Here is a 14,805-nt window from a genome sequence, read left to right as displayed (position 1 = left end):
ATCTAGCCATGTCCGTCTGTCCGTCCGTCTCTGCGCAAACTAGTCTCTCAGTTTTGAAGTTATCGGGCTGAAACTTTCCCAAAAGTCTTATATCTTTTGCAGGTAGTATATAAGTCGGAACCAGCCGGATGGGATATCTTTATCTTATAGCTCCCATAGGAATAATCGGAAAAAAAATTTATCTTTGGTGTTTTTTAGCATATAACCTCCTAAGCTTAAAAATAAAATTTTTAAATTAGTTTTGAACTTCGAATTAAGTTTTATCGAAATCGGACGACTATATCATATAGCTGCCATAGGAACGATCGGAAAATTGGTGGAAAAATAATATGAAACAAATTATAGCTTCGGTGTTTTTCAACATATAACCTCCTACGTTTGGAAATAACATTTTTTAATTAGTTCTGAATTTCGAATTTAATTTTATCAAAATCGGACGACTTTATCATATAGCTGCCATAGGAACGATCGGAAAATTGGTAGGAAAATCATATGAAACAAAGCATTATCTTATACTAATGGGAATATCATTTTTTGTGGTTTTTAAATTTAATAATTATAGCTGCAAGGGTATATTAGCTTCGGCTTGCCGAAGTTAACTTCCTTTCTTGTTTCAATATAAATGATTTAATTTCTAACATTTTGAAAAATGCGTCAAAGGGAAGCATTTGTGCTTTGACAGACAGGAATAATCGCAAACGACTTCGCGAATTTTCTGGTTTCCAATACGATGAAAATGACGCAGTTTATAAAGCCAAAAGTGTATACGTGCAGGCAAAACTGACTGAAAGAAATTTAATTTCAATATGCCTAATTTTGAATATAAGCCACGACGTCGAAAAAATGCAATTGTATATTTTTCAAAATCTTCGATTTGACCAACTTCTCGGTGGCAATGAAGTGGAAGATCCACAGGAATCTGTTGAAGACAGAGATGACGACGAAGAGAATCAAAGTGACGACGAAATCGAGAGTATGGTTGCAAATTCCGCAGGAACAAATCCAACGAGTGAAAAAGACCAAAAGAATAATTCGCAACCAGTACCAATTCAATACAATGAAATGCCGCGTTTCGCTTTAAGTTTTCGCGATATAGAGGAATCTATAAAACAATTCGAGGGCACAGACGAATATTTTTTCCGTATGAAAGATATTGCCTCGCGGGGAAATGTTGAAGAAGACGCTCTCATCCAATACGTGATCGACAGTATTGATGAACTCTCAATTAACAAATCGATGCTTTATGGAGCTAGAAACATGACCGAATTCAAATACAAATTGAAGGACTACCAAACGATCAGTGCAAGATCCCATTTTGGCGAATACAGTGCTAAAAAAAAGAAAGCTCAAGCAGTGCACGGTGGTTCGAAAACTGGAAAGAAAGAAATCGTTTGTTACAATTGTGGCGAGAAGGGACATCTGTCTAGTGGCTGCAACAAAAAAGAGAAAGGCAGAAAGTTTTTTAAATGCAACACATTCGGTCACATCTCCAAAAACTGCCCCCAAGGCGCGTGTTTTAAGTGAGCACAACAACATGACGAGCAAAGTTGGTTTAATCAGGCAGTAAATATAATATTTTGCGCGAAGACATTTACGATGAGCTAGCTTTGCCGAAGCTGAAGGATACCTAATTGGATTTGGAAAAAATAGCAATGCCAATATGATGAAGCCAATTGGAAAGTGCAAGCAAGCAGTGTGGATCGACAGCAGTGCCTACAATTTGAATTTTTTTCAACAACGATGAACTTGATATAAACGAATCAGCTGGTGAGTGCGTGAAGAAAGAAGTGAGTGAAGTCGACAAACATTAAAATGAAAATCCTTCTAAACGACGAATCGCTAATTTTCTCGCGTCCGTGCAGATTCGCTTTTGTTTAATCGAACGTTATCGACGAACAGATCGAGCAATGGTTGGATAACGGTATAATCGAGGAGTCCGACTCCGAGTTCACAAGCCCGGTAGTGCTTGCAAAGAAAAACGACGGATCGCAACGACTCTGCGTAGATTTCAGGCGTATAAACAAGGTAATTGTAAACGATCATTTTCCGTTGCCCCTGATTGTCGACCAGCTCGACCGCTTGCAAAAAGCGTTGGAATTCAGCACAATCGATTTGCCTTTTCCATGTGCCAGTTGCCGAATCTAGCAGGAAGTACACCTCTTTCGTGACGCAGAGTTGGCAATACCAATTCCTAAAGGAGCCTTTTGGTTTGTCAAACTCACCAGTTGTGTTTCAGAGACACATAAATGCGATTTTCCGAACTCTGTCCCGTAGAGGAATCGCTCTCCCTTATGTAGACGACATAATTATCCCAGCGAAGGACGAAAAGGAGGCGGTGTCGAATCTCAACGAAGTTATATAAACTTGCAGCGAATATGATCTCGAGCTTAACCTAAAGAAATGCCATTTTCTGCAGACCCGTATCCAGTTCTTAGGTCACATTATCGAAAACAAAACCATTTCTCCGACTCCTCAGAAGATCGACGCAGTTTCGGAATTTAAGACGCCACAGAACCTAAAGCAGCTAGAAAGTTTTCTAGGTCTCACAGGATACTTTCGAAAGTTTGTCCAGAATTATGCTCTGATTTCGAAACCCTTGACTGACCTTACCAAAAAAAAACCTGAATTTGTTATTGGCCCTGATGAAGAGAACGCTATTGAATCCCTAAAGAAATACCTAACTTCCAAACCTGCTTTAGCTTTTTACAACCTGAAGTACGAAACCGAGGTACACACTGAAATCAGCTGACGACGGCCAATTTCACCGAGTCTACTTTATGAGTAGGAAAACCACGAATGCGCAGCGTAAATATTCCAGCTACGAGATAGAGGTGCTAGCGATCATCGAAGGTATAACCAAGTTTAGAGTTTATCTCCTTGGTATCCCATTCAAGATTGTCACCGATTGCAATGCATTCACCAAGACGCTGGACAAGCAAAGTCTGTGCACTAGAGTGACACGTTGGTTATTATTGCTTCAAGAGTATGACTACAAAGTCGAACACCGTTCAGGTACACGTATGAAGCACGTTGACGCTCTCTCCTGATACCCAATAAATGACCATCGTTGACGACTCCGTACCCTTGGTTTTAAATAAGCTCAAGACAAGGACGAACACTTGAAGGCTATCTGCAAAATAATCGAAGACTGACTCACCCTACGACGACTATTTTCTTAAGTCCGGAATCTTATACAAGATAGTCAACGACGCAGAACTTCTTGTTGTCCCCAGAGACATAGAAAGACAGATCATAGCCAGAGCACACGACCGAGGACATTTCGCCGTCAAAAAGACGAAGGAGATGATTTACAATGAATATTTCATCCAAAAAAATCCGTGCATTTTAAGCAACCGCAAGCGTGGCACGCAGGAGGGCTGGCTGCATCCATTGCACAAAGAAGACTTTCCATTGCACACCTACCACATCGACTTCTTAGGTCCACTAGATTCTACAAGCTAGAATTACAAACACTTACTCGCTGTCATCGATTCTTTTACGAAGTTCTGCTGGCTTTATCCTACAAAGTCAACGACCGCAAGCGAAGTCATTACAAAGCAGGACAAAGGAATGTGTTTGGTAACCCAGTTTGTATCATTTCGGATCGAGGTTCAGCTTTCTTAGCCCAAGATTTTTACCAGTATTGCGACGATGAAAATATAAAGGTAGTCAAGTCTACGACAGGCCTACCACGGGTTAACGGACAAGTGGAGCGACTCAATGCCATAATTATCCCAGTTTTGTCAAAACTCAGTGTGGATGATCCTACAAAATGGTACAGACACGTTGATCGAGTTCAACAAGCCATCAACTCTACTTTCTCGAGAAGCGTCAACGCCACACCATTTGAACTTCTAATCGGTGTCAAAATGAGAAACAAAGATGACCAACAGCTCCGTGAGCTAATCAACAACGAAACCATAGCGGTGTTTCAGGACTCTCGAAACGATCTAAGGCTGAAAGCAAAATCACAAATTTTAAAGCTTCAATCGGAAAACAAAGAAACGTACAATCTGCGACGCAAACCAGCAAGGCTTTACAACGTTGGCGACATGGTAGCCATAAAGCGCACAGAATTTGGCGGAGGTCTCCAATTAAAGCCGAAGTTTTTGAGTCCTTACCAAATCACGAAAGTCAAGCACAACAACGCCTACGATGTCCAGAAAGTTGGCAACTCAGACGGTCCAAAAATTTCTTCAACCTGTGCCGAATATCTTAAGACATGGCCCACCCACGATGACAACGACGAAACATTCGAGGCGAATGTTTGATCAGAATGGACGAATGTGGGAGTGATATTACTTCTTGGACGTTGATGCACTATGGTCAGTACAAACAAGTGGTCCTACGACACCAAGCAAAGCTTGTTACGCGCGGAGCCCATCACCGTTTTGGGCGAGTAAACATAATCGCGGACAAAGAAAAAGACAATGTAACAATAGACAATTAAAAATACAGGTCAATATACGAATAGACAAAATACATCAATGTAGGGTATTACAAATTCAATTGTTTATTTCGGGTATAGTTAAGTAAATTAAAGAAACAAAGGTATTTTATTAAAACTTCACGACTTTCGCACTCTATGGATGACACGACTTCCTCTGAAAAAATATCCACATCAACTGACTTGCTTACATTTATAAGGCGTAATTTCTAATGAAAGAGGGTGATGGATATAGATCACTTTTATGAAAAGGGATAAGAACTCTTTTGCGTTTTTGGCTGATGAAGAATGCTTGAGGTTGCGGAACTCTGAACAGTGTGTCCCTATATGAAATTAAATAGGATGCTGTAAATCCCTCAATGTATCCATATCCCACATCAAGTAAAACTAATTAGTTACTAGGGAGGATAGTATTATTGATTTAAAGATAGGAAGTGAGTCAGTAGTAGATATTAGATGATATAGTCTATTATAATCATTACAAAGTACTCTAAAAGGTTCATGCATTGCGTAATTAGAGATACAGTGATTTAATACTAAAGGAATATAGTTTCTAGTGAATCTATTTGGCACATTAAAATGTAGGCGACCCAGTAACTCGGGACTCTCTACATCACCATGAATAAGATTTCTAATAAACGTAATACCAAGCATAGTTCTACGGTTAGCTAACGATGGTAAGTTAATTAGAAGTAGTCTACTAGAGTAGGATGGTAGTATTAGGCTTGTATCCCAGTTAAGTCTCCGTAAGGCAAATATTAAGAAGTTTTTTTGCACAGACTCAATCCGGTCTCTATGCACCCAATATTGGGGACTCCAAACAGGAGCGCAGTACTCAAGAATTGGTCGGACTAATGAAATAAACAAGGTCTTTGTGACATAGGGATCATCGAATTCCTTCGACCACCTTTTGATAAATGCAAGCACGCCCCTGGCTTTATTTACCATAGTAGTAATGTGATCGGAAAATTTAAGTCTAGGATCCATGTAGACTCCAAGGTCGTCAGCATGCGTTATCCTATCTAACGCACAACCACTCAAAGTATACGTTGAGTAGTGGGGGCTGACAGGAAAAAAGGTCATTAGTTTACACTTAGAACCATTTAAATTCAATTCATTATCCATGCACCATGTTTGAAATGCATTTAGATCCGATTGTAAAGCTAAACTTTGTGCGGGGTCATTATATTGCAGGCACAACTTAACGTCATCTGCGTACATAAGAACCCGTGACTTCGTTAAGACTAATGGAAGGTCATTTATAAATAATGTAAGCAGGAGCGGACCAAGATGACTTCATTGTAGTACACCGGACGTAACTCGGATTAGGGATGACAAAGAGTTTTTAAAAATTACCCTTTGAGTCCTGTCATTCAAATAACTTAAAATCCACCTAAGAAGATCACCTGGAAACCCTAAAAGGTGCAATTTCCGGACTAAAATCGGGTGATTTACAGAATCAAACGCCTTACTAAAATCAGTGTAGACCACATCATTCTGACGATTCTTTCTAAAACCACCTATAACAAATGAAGTAAACTCCAAAAGGTTGGTCGTCGTTGACCTACGTTTTATAAATCCGTGTTGACAAGAGGAAATAAGGGACCTACAACTGTGTTGTAAATGAGGCGTAATAATGTTCTCAAAGAGCTTCGGTATAGCTGATAGCTTTGAAATACCTCTGTAATTACATGCGTTCAATTTACTCCCGTTTTTATGAAACGGGATAACAAACGACTCCTTCCATCTGTGTGGGAAATCGGATGTTTCTAAAGACAAAGTAAACAGTTTGTGCAATGGTCTACACAAAGTCTCAGCGCAATACCTAAGCACACATCCAGGGACTCCGTCAGGACCCGGAGAGTAGACTGGTTTGACCCTTTGCAAATCTAAAAGAAGTGAGCTTTTACTTATAACAGGACAACAAATAAAGTTTGATTTAGGAATGACATATGGGTAAGACTGATCTGGAGGACTTGATGTTGAATAGGTGGTTTGAAAAAACTGTGCAAAAAGATCGGCTATGGCTTGATCAGTGCTAGCAGCCGAATTTTCAAATTTAAGTGATGATGGGCAACTAGAAGATTTACGCTTTGTGTTAACAAAATTATAAAACTGTTTTGGATCCAGTGTAAACTGGGTCTTGCAACGAGCTAAATAGTTTTTATAACACTGGGCGTTAAGCACGGTAATATCAGACCGAGCACTTAAGTATCGGGAAAAGGCAGCTTGTGAACCTGAAGCTCTAAACTTTTTGTAGAGTCTAGACTTTACATTTTTAAGCCGTGCAAGCTCTTTGTTAAACCACGGAGGTTGGTTTGAAATTTTAGGATAATACGTAGGAACGCATGTATCAAAAACTTCGTTTAATATGTTATAAAATATATTAACCGCTTCATTTATATTAGTACTTAAGTACACATTGGACCAATCCGAGCAAGCTATAAGGCTATTAATGAGTGCAAAGTTCGCTCTACGAAAGCAGGGGATGCGTTTAGCTATTTTTTCAGATACTTCATACACTTTTGTACCCGTGTCAATAGTCAGCTCTAGCGTTGGGTGATAAGGGTCTTCTGGTAAAGTAATTGCAGAGGTTCTAGCTATGCAGACACAATCTGGACTGGAAACAAAGCATAGATCCAGTAATCGTCCTAAGAAATTTAAAACATGATTTACTTGAGACAATGAAATATCAAGCAAGCCGTCAAGAAAATCATGCTGCGTTGAAGGTAACAATATATTTGAGGTTTCGACGGTGGACCATGTCGCCCTAGGTGTATTAAAGTCACCTAAAACTATTAACTGATCCCTATCTGATAGTTTACTTGAAATAAACTGGATAGCGGACAGATGATTCGCATATGTCGGGAATTCCGATGATGGCGGAATATATGAACATGTTATGTATATAGAAATACCCGGAAGGGATAGTTTTATACACAGAAATTCAATGTCATTTATTTCGTAGGACGTTATTACTTCAGACGTTAATTCTGAGTCAACTGCAATTAAAACTCCACCTCCACGTCGGGACGGACGATCAAGCCTGTAAGTTGTGTACTTACTTGGAAAAACTTCGGAACTTAGAACTTCCGGTTTTAACCAGGTTTCAGTAAAAACAATAACATGGGAAGACAAGGAAAAACTATCAGTATACAATTTGGTCAACTTACTTTGTAAACCTCTTGTATTCTGATAAGAAAGCTGAAGAAAAGAATCTAGTTTTTTGAGATAGATGAGGATGTAGATGTGGATGGCTCTTTAAAGGGATTTCCAACTTCCTTTGAACGAATTTTCTTTTTTTTAGCTTCGTACTCTTTAACAAAAATACCAACAGGCCAAAAATTGGCTGAGCACATAGTTGCAAAATGAGCACAGGGAAAACCGATCTTAAAAGATGACACTTCCCTAGCATATGGAAAATTAAATCGTTCAACCTTTAGATCATCAATCTGAACTTTGTTACGGGTATAGGCCGTAATGTCCAGGGATGAAAGGTCAGGATTTAGCCGAGAAACAAAAATTTGTTTCCGCTGCGGTAAACAGGTGACTGTTTTAGGTACCACGCATGTGACAGGTTTTGGTACTACGGCATTTACGGCTGCACTACCAGTTTCAGTCGGTACTCCGGACGTTAAGTCAACAAGCGTCGTTGGAATTATTATTGTATTGTTTATAGCAGATTTTTCGGGCGTCTCATGCGGCAAAATCTCGCGTCCTTTGCATTCGGAAACCGAATCTTTTTTAGCTTTCGATCTCAGTACCATTTGTGCGGCGGCTGAGATCGACTGCTGTGCTGCAGACCCCGGATCGCCAGAGAGAGTTACACTAGCGGCTACCGTGGGTTGTCTATCGACCGCGATCTTTTTACGCTTAGGACAGTTGGGCTCAGACAGCATACGGCTAGTGAGCTGCGACTCAAGCGCCACAAGCAGATCCGTATTTCTACGGCTGTTCCGGATTAATTCCGTAACAGTGCTTTTTGTAAGCCGCCTTATAGAGAGTGCCTGGGTTTCATAAGCAATGCATTCATCACAATAGTAGCGCAAGCCACTTCTCATGTCGATTGCATCGCGTACCAGGCCCGAATAGCCAAGGCATTTTGCATGAAAAATATTCTCACACGAATGGCACGGAATGCTCTGTTGTCCAGCCGAAATAAACGACTTGCATTTCTTTAAATTGCAGACAGCCATTATCGCGATATTCCGAACCACAGTGCCAAGAGAATAAAGCTATGCAAGTAAAAGAGAGAGTTAGAGAGCGGGAGAGAATGAGCGGGTGTAAGTAAGTTATAAGCGGGAGTGCGGGAGAGCGGGTAACTACCGTTTAGACACTTACCGCTCCAAACAGCGTTTGGAAGAAAAGAAGAAGGCAATTAGAAAAAAACAATAACAACAAACACTGCACAGAGATTAGATGTGCAAACTAATTTTGTTAATTTAAACACAAAACAATCACTATGCACTCGCGAAGCGAACGGATGTTGTTAAGGACATAAAAAGTTAGACGTATGAAAATATGAATTAAACCCCGATGGTTTATGGACAAAAAGAACAAGAATTCGGAAGACAAAAACACGACCGTTCACTGAAAGAGTACACTACTTACTTACGAGAATCACCCTAACAATCCCGATCTAGACAACGAGAACGACGAGCAGTAACACACATTCCAGAAGAATACGTCCCAAAACGACGCCCAAGCCTGTGGCGTCCACAATTTTCATGATAGAAAACAATTTCAACTGAAATGTAAGACTCGTCATTACCTATCGATTGACACAAAATAAGTTTGCCACGCCCACTCTAACGCCCACAACGCTTAAATATGTCTACCGCCCACATAACCATATGTTGAGAGCGCGGGTGATGGCGCATTTCAATCTCGCTTTGCTGCTTGCATATCTCCATATCCCTTTTGCCCCTTAAGCTGAGTAACGGGTATCTGATAGTCGAGGTACTCGACTATAGCGTTCTTCCTTGTTTAGTAATAAGATCATCATCAGCATATTTATCAAGCAGGCCTTCTATGTTCCAGATGGATGGCTGTACTTTATCACAATTTCTTTTGTTAACTCTAAAATGATTAGAATCTCCAGGAGGTTTCAATTTTGAGCATGCCGGCTGGTCGGCAACCGCTATTTTTATACCCTTGCAGAGCGTATATTAATTTTCAGTCAGAAGTTTGCAACGCAGTGAAGGAGACGTTTCCGACCCCATAAAGTATATATATTCTTGATCAGCATGACTAGACGAGTCGATCTAGCCATGTCCGTCTGTCCGTCTGTCCGTCCGTTTCTACGCAAACTAGTCTCTCAGTTTTAAAGCTATCGGGCTGTAACTTTCCCAAAAGTCTTATTTCTTTTGCAGGTAGGATATAAGTCGGAACCAGTCGGATCGGACAACTATATCTTATAGCTCCCATAGGAATAATAGGAAAAAAAAAATTTAACAAGAAAGGAAGTTAGCTTCGGCAAGCCGAAGCTTATATACCCTTGCAGCTATAATTATTAAATTTAAAAACACAAAAAATAATATTCCCAATAGTATAAGATAATATGTCAAAAAACACCGAAGCTATAATTTGTTTCATATTATTTTCCTACCAATTTTCCAATCGTTCCTATGGCAGCTATATGACATAGTCGTCCGATTTTGATAAAATTTAATTCGAAATTCAGAACTAAATAAAAAATGTTATTTCCAAGCGTTAGAGGTTATATGTTGAAAAACACCGAAGCTATAATTTTTTTCATATTATTTTTCCACAAATTTTCCGATCGTTCCTATGGCAGCTATATGATATAGTCGTCCGATTTCGATAAAATTTAATTCAAAACTCAAAATTATTTAAAAATTGTTATTTCCAAGCTTAGGAGGTTATATGCTAAAAAACACCAAAGATATAATTTTTTTTCATTTATTTGTCCGATTATTCCTATGGGAGCTATAAGTTATAGTTGTCCGATCCGGCTGGTTCCGAATTATATACTACCTGCAAAAGATATAAGACTTTTGGGAAAGTTTCAGCCCGATAGCTTTAAAACTGAGAGACTAGTTTGCGTAGAAACGGTTTGCAGGTAGTATATAAGTCGGAACCAGCCGGATCGGACAACTATATCTTATAGCTCCCATAGGAATAATCGAAAACAAAATTTTTTAAAATTATATCTTTAATGTATTTTAGCATATAACCTCCTAAGCTTGGAAAAAACATTTTTAAATTAGTTTTAAATTTCGAATTAAGTTTTATCGAAATCGGAGGACTATATCTTATAGCTGCCTTAGGAACTATCGGAAAATTGGTGGGAAAATAATATGCTTCGGTGTTTTTTGACATATTATCTTATACTATTGGGAATAACATTTTGTGTATTTTAAAGAATTTCGAATTAAATTTAATAAAAATTGGACGACTCTAACATATAGCTCTCAAAGAAACGGACAGAGAATGAATGAAATAATTATTTTAAAAAAAGTGTGCTTTGTTGGTTTGATCTTAATTTTTTCAACTCTGGAATATAGGATATTTAAACTTTTCAGCATTACAAATTTAGTTTTACACAAATATCACTGAAGCTAGCAACAATCCCTAAAAATTGAACATGGTGTTACTAACATTGATTATTTTTTATAACTGCAAGGGTATACAAACTTCAGATTGCCGAAGTTAATTTTCTTTCTTGTTTTTGCTGGTTTAACCAGCCTGCCAAAAATGAACCACTCGCCAGAATTATATTTAAAGGAAAAATCCTGTTTACAAATAAAAAGGAGACAGGGTCTCGCACAATTCATAAATGAGGCTTCTTTAATCAAGCACTTTTTTGGAGCCTTTTCGATGGCAAAAGAAAAGAATAGAAAAAAACTTTTTACTGTCCGAAAGAAAATCACTCCGTTACTCGTAGAGTAAAAGGGTATACTAGATTCGTCGGAGAGTATGTAACAGGTAGAAGGATGCGATTCCGACCCCATAAAGTATGTATATACTTATATACCATATCCGTCCATCAGTCTGTCCGTCTGTCCGTGTGAACGCTGTGATCTCGGAAACTATAAAATCCCACTCTAACGCCCATAACACTTAAATCTGTCTGCCGCCCAAATACCAAATATTGAGATCGCAGATAGCTGGCGCATTACAATCTCGCTTTTCTGATTGCATATCTCCATCTCCAATTGGTCCCTTCCAGCTGCGGGCTTATATTTACATTAACAATCTAATACAGTCCACTTTTACTACTCTTTCTAATACAGTCCTCTCCAACTACTTTTCTCGACCTACAATAACTGCTAAATTATTCCTCTAATTAATAAACAAAGTTTCAATATCCACAAATTTATTACAAAACAACGTCTGCAATGAAATTGTACAGGTGACAAACAAACGCATCGACAAACAAAAATAAGCCAAATCTTCACAATTCCCGAAAACATTTTTTCATTTTCAACGCTATTCCACTTTTTGCACCCCACATATGTACATTGTACAATGTTCATACTTACGTTGTAACGTGCACGATCGTGATGCATCAGCAGTCTCTCTGTCTACTATGCGGTTCCGGCCGTGTTTAGGGAAAATGGTGTGGGTTGTTTTGGGCTTCTTCCGCATAGGCGTTACATGAACCAATGTTGTAGACAGTCAGGAACACTAGGAACTCTAAACGAGGTTAACATTTCTTAAGACGCATATCTATAATTGGATAGATGAAATAAGATGGGGTTGTTCTCTTTTTCCTGGCCCATCCAACCTATAAAATATAAGAGTATTGCATGATCCTACCAAGTTCGGAATCGACGTATAGTACTTAGGTACTCCTACTAAAGAAAATTACTTCATTTTGATTTCAAGACACTTGATTAATTACAAGATTTATTTAGCTTCCTAATCGAGGAAGGCTTTCTGGATTCAGCTCCAAAATTCATGTCAAACAAGAAAGGAAGTTAACTTTGGCAAGCCGAAGTTTGTATACCCTTGCAGTTATAATTATTAAATTTAATTCGAAATTCTGAAAAATATTAAAAATGATTTTCCCAATAGAAAAAGATAATATGTCTAAACACACAAGCTATTATTTGTTTCATATTATTATTCCACCAATTTTCCGATCATTCCTATGGCAGCTATATGATATTGTCGTCCGATTTTGATAAAATTAAATTCGAAATTCAGAACTAATTAAAAAATTGTATTTCCAATCGTAGGAGTATATACAAGGTGAGTTCCAAAGTAAACAGGACTTTTTGAATCTAGCGCCCTCTAGTGGCGCCATCTATATGTCAACTGGTGCGTTAGAATCTGCTATCGTTTATCGACTTCAGTAAAAATTTCATGACATTTCATCTATTGGAAGTGAGGTTATTGCGATTTAAGTGTCAGTATGTTTTTTGTCATCGGTGCGAAAATGAGCTTCGAACAAAGAGCCAACATTAAATTTTGTTTTAAGATTGGTAAAACTTTTACCGGAACGTTTCAATTGATGGAACAAGTTTATGGCGATGATTGCCTATCCCGTAGCAGAGTGCACGAGTGGTTTCAACGTTTTCAAAGTGGTCGTGAGGACATAAATGACGATGAACATGTGGGCCAACCAAAATCCGTGATCATCGAAAATTCCATCGAAACTGTGCGTGAATTCATAAAAAATCAGCCGAAATCACCATTGAAATTCATGGAAATAGAATTGAACATCTCCAAAACATCGATTTATCGCATTTTGACCGAACATTTGGGCTTACAAAAGGTGTGTGCACGGTTTGTCCCGCACAAATTGACTGACGTCCAAAAATAGCTCAGAATTCAACAATCGAAGGACATCATTAAAGAGGCAAAAAAAGACCCGAACTTCCCTTACAATAATATTATTACAATAATATTACAATAATTTTCAATATAATTCCGAAACGAAACGCCAGAGTGCTGAATGGAAGGCGCCGGACGAGCCGAAACCCAAAAAATCGCGCCTGGAGAAGTCAAAAGTGAAGACAATGCTGATTTGTTTTTATGATTCCAAGGGTATTGTCCATAAAGAATTTGTTCCACCCGGCCAAAACGTTAATGCGGTATTCTACCTTGGAGTTTTGAAGCGTTTGGTGCGCCGTATTCGACGTGCTCGGCCCGAGTATCGCGAAGATGGAAATTGACGTTTGTTGCACGATAATGCGCCGTCTCATCGATCGACGCTTGTGTCCGACTATTTGACCAAAAATCACATTTTAACCATCAACCACTCCCCGTATTCACCTGATATGGCACCGTGCGACTTCTACCTTTTCGAAAAAATGCATTTGCCGATGAAAGGAAAGCGTTATGCAGACGTAGAGGCCATTCAAAAGGCTTGCACCGGCATACTGGCGGCCATACCGGGCAACGAGCTAAAACACTCGTTCGACATGCTTTTGGACCGTGCAAAACGCTGTATTAAAGCTATTTTGGACTATTTTGAATAAAATAAATAGATTTTGCCGAAAAAACTATTTGTTCTGTCTTTTTCTTAAAAGTCCTGTTTACTTTGGAACTCACCTTGTATGTTAAAAAACACCAAAGAAATATAAAAAAAAAAATTTTTTCCGATTATTCCTATGGGAGCTATAAGATATAGTTGTCCGATCTAGTGATGCTGATCAAGAATATATATACTTTATGGGGTCGGAAACTTCTCCTTCACTGCGTTGCAAATTTCTGACTGAAATCATATTACCCTCTGCAACGGTATAATAAGGATTTGGAAGGGGAATGGATGGAATGGAATTTATCACTCAATGACTAGTTTGGACACATGAATAGAGTTCATTCAGATTTCTGTGATAGATCTGTTAAAATTATTAAGTCTACAAACTAAAGTACTAGGACTTCATGAATTATACTGCGCTTATACACGGGTATATTATTATATAGAGGATTAAACGAATCAAACAAAGCTCTATTAGTGTTTTGGGCTTAAATCTCTGGAGCTGGTTATACCGCGATTTAAGTAAGATCAACCAATCTGTAGGGGTCATATCATCGCATACTCATTACAATCTCGGCAAGGTCGTACTCACGAATCAGCTGCATTCCTCCGTTGTCGGTAGGCCCGAAGATGACGGTGTGCTGTTTGAAAACCTCCAGGAGTTAGATTAGATGATTGTACGGCTTCCAGAGATCCAGAGATCATGAACCCGAGATGTAGGACTCGCATGACCGGTAGAACAATGTGGATTTAAAAACTAAACTTATTTGGTGCTTGAAAATGGGTTCATCTAGCTGCACGAAAGGTGTTACGATGGCATGTCTTCATATCGCTCTCCGGTCTTGTCCAAAAGGGTTACCCTCCGGGTTGAAACACACGTGGAGGGCGTCCGAGGTTAGAAACTAGA

Source organism: Drosophila subpulchrella, unplaced genomic scaffold, assembly GCF_014743375.2.
Source record: "Drosophila subpulchrella strain 33 F10 #4 breed RU33 unplaced genomic scaffold, RU_Dsub_v1.1 Primary Assembly Seq37, whole genome shotgun sequence".
In the NCBI taxonomy this organism is placed as follows: Eukaryota; Metazoa; Arthropoda; class Insecta; order Diptera; family Drosophilidae; genus Drosophila; species Drosophila subpulchrella.
The sequence above is the reverse complement of the archived record's forward strand: the minus strand, read 5'-3'. Positions refer to the sequence as shown.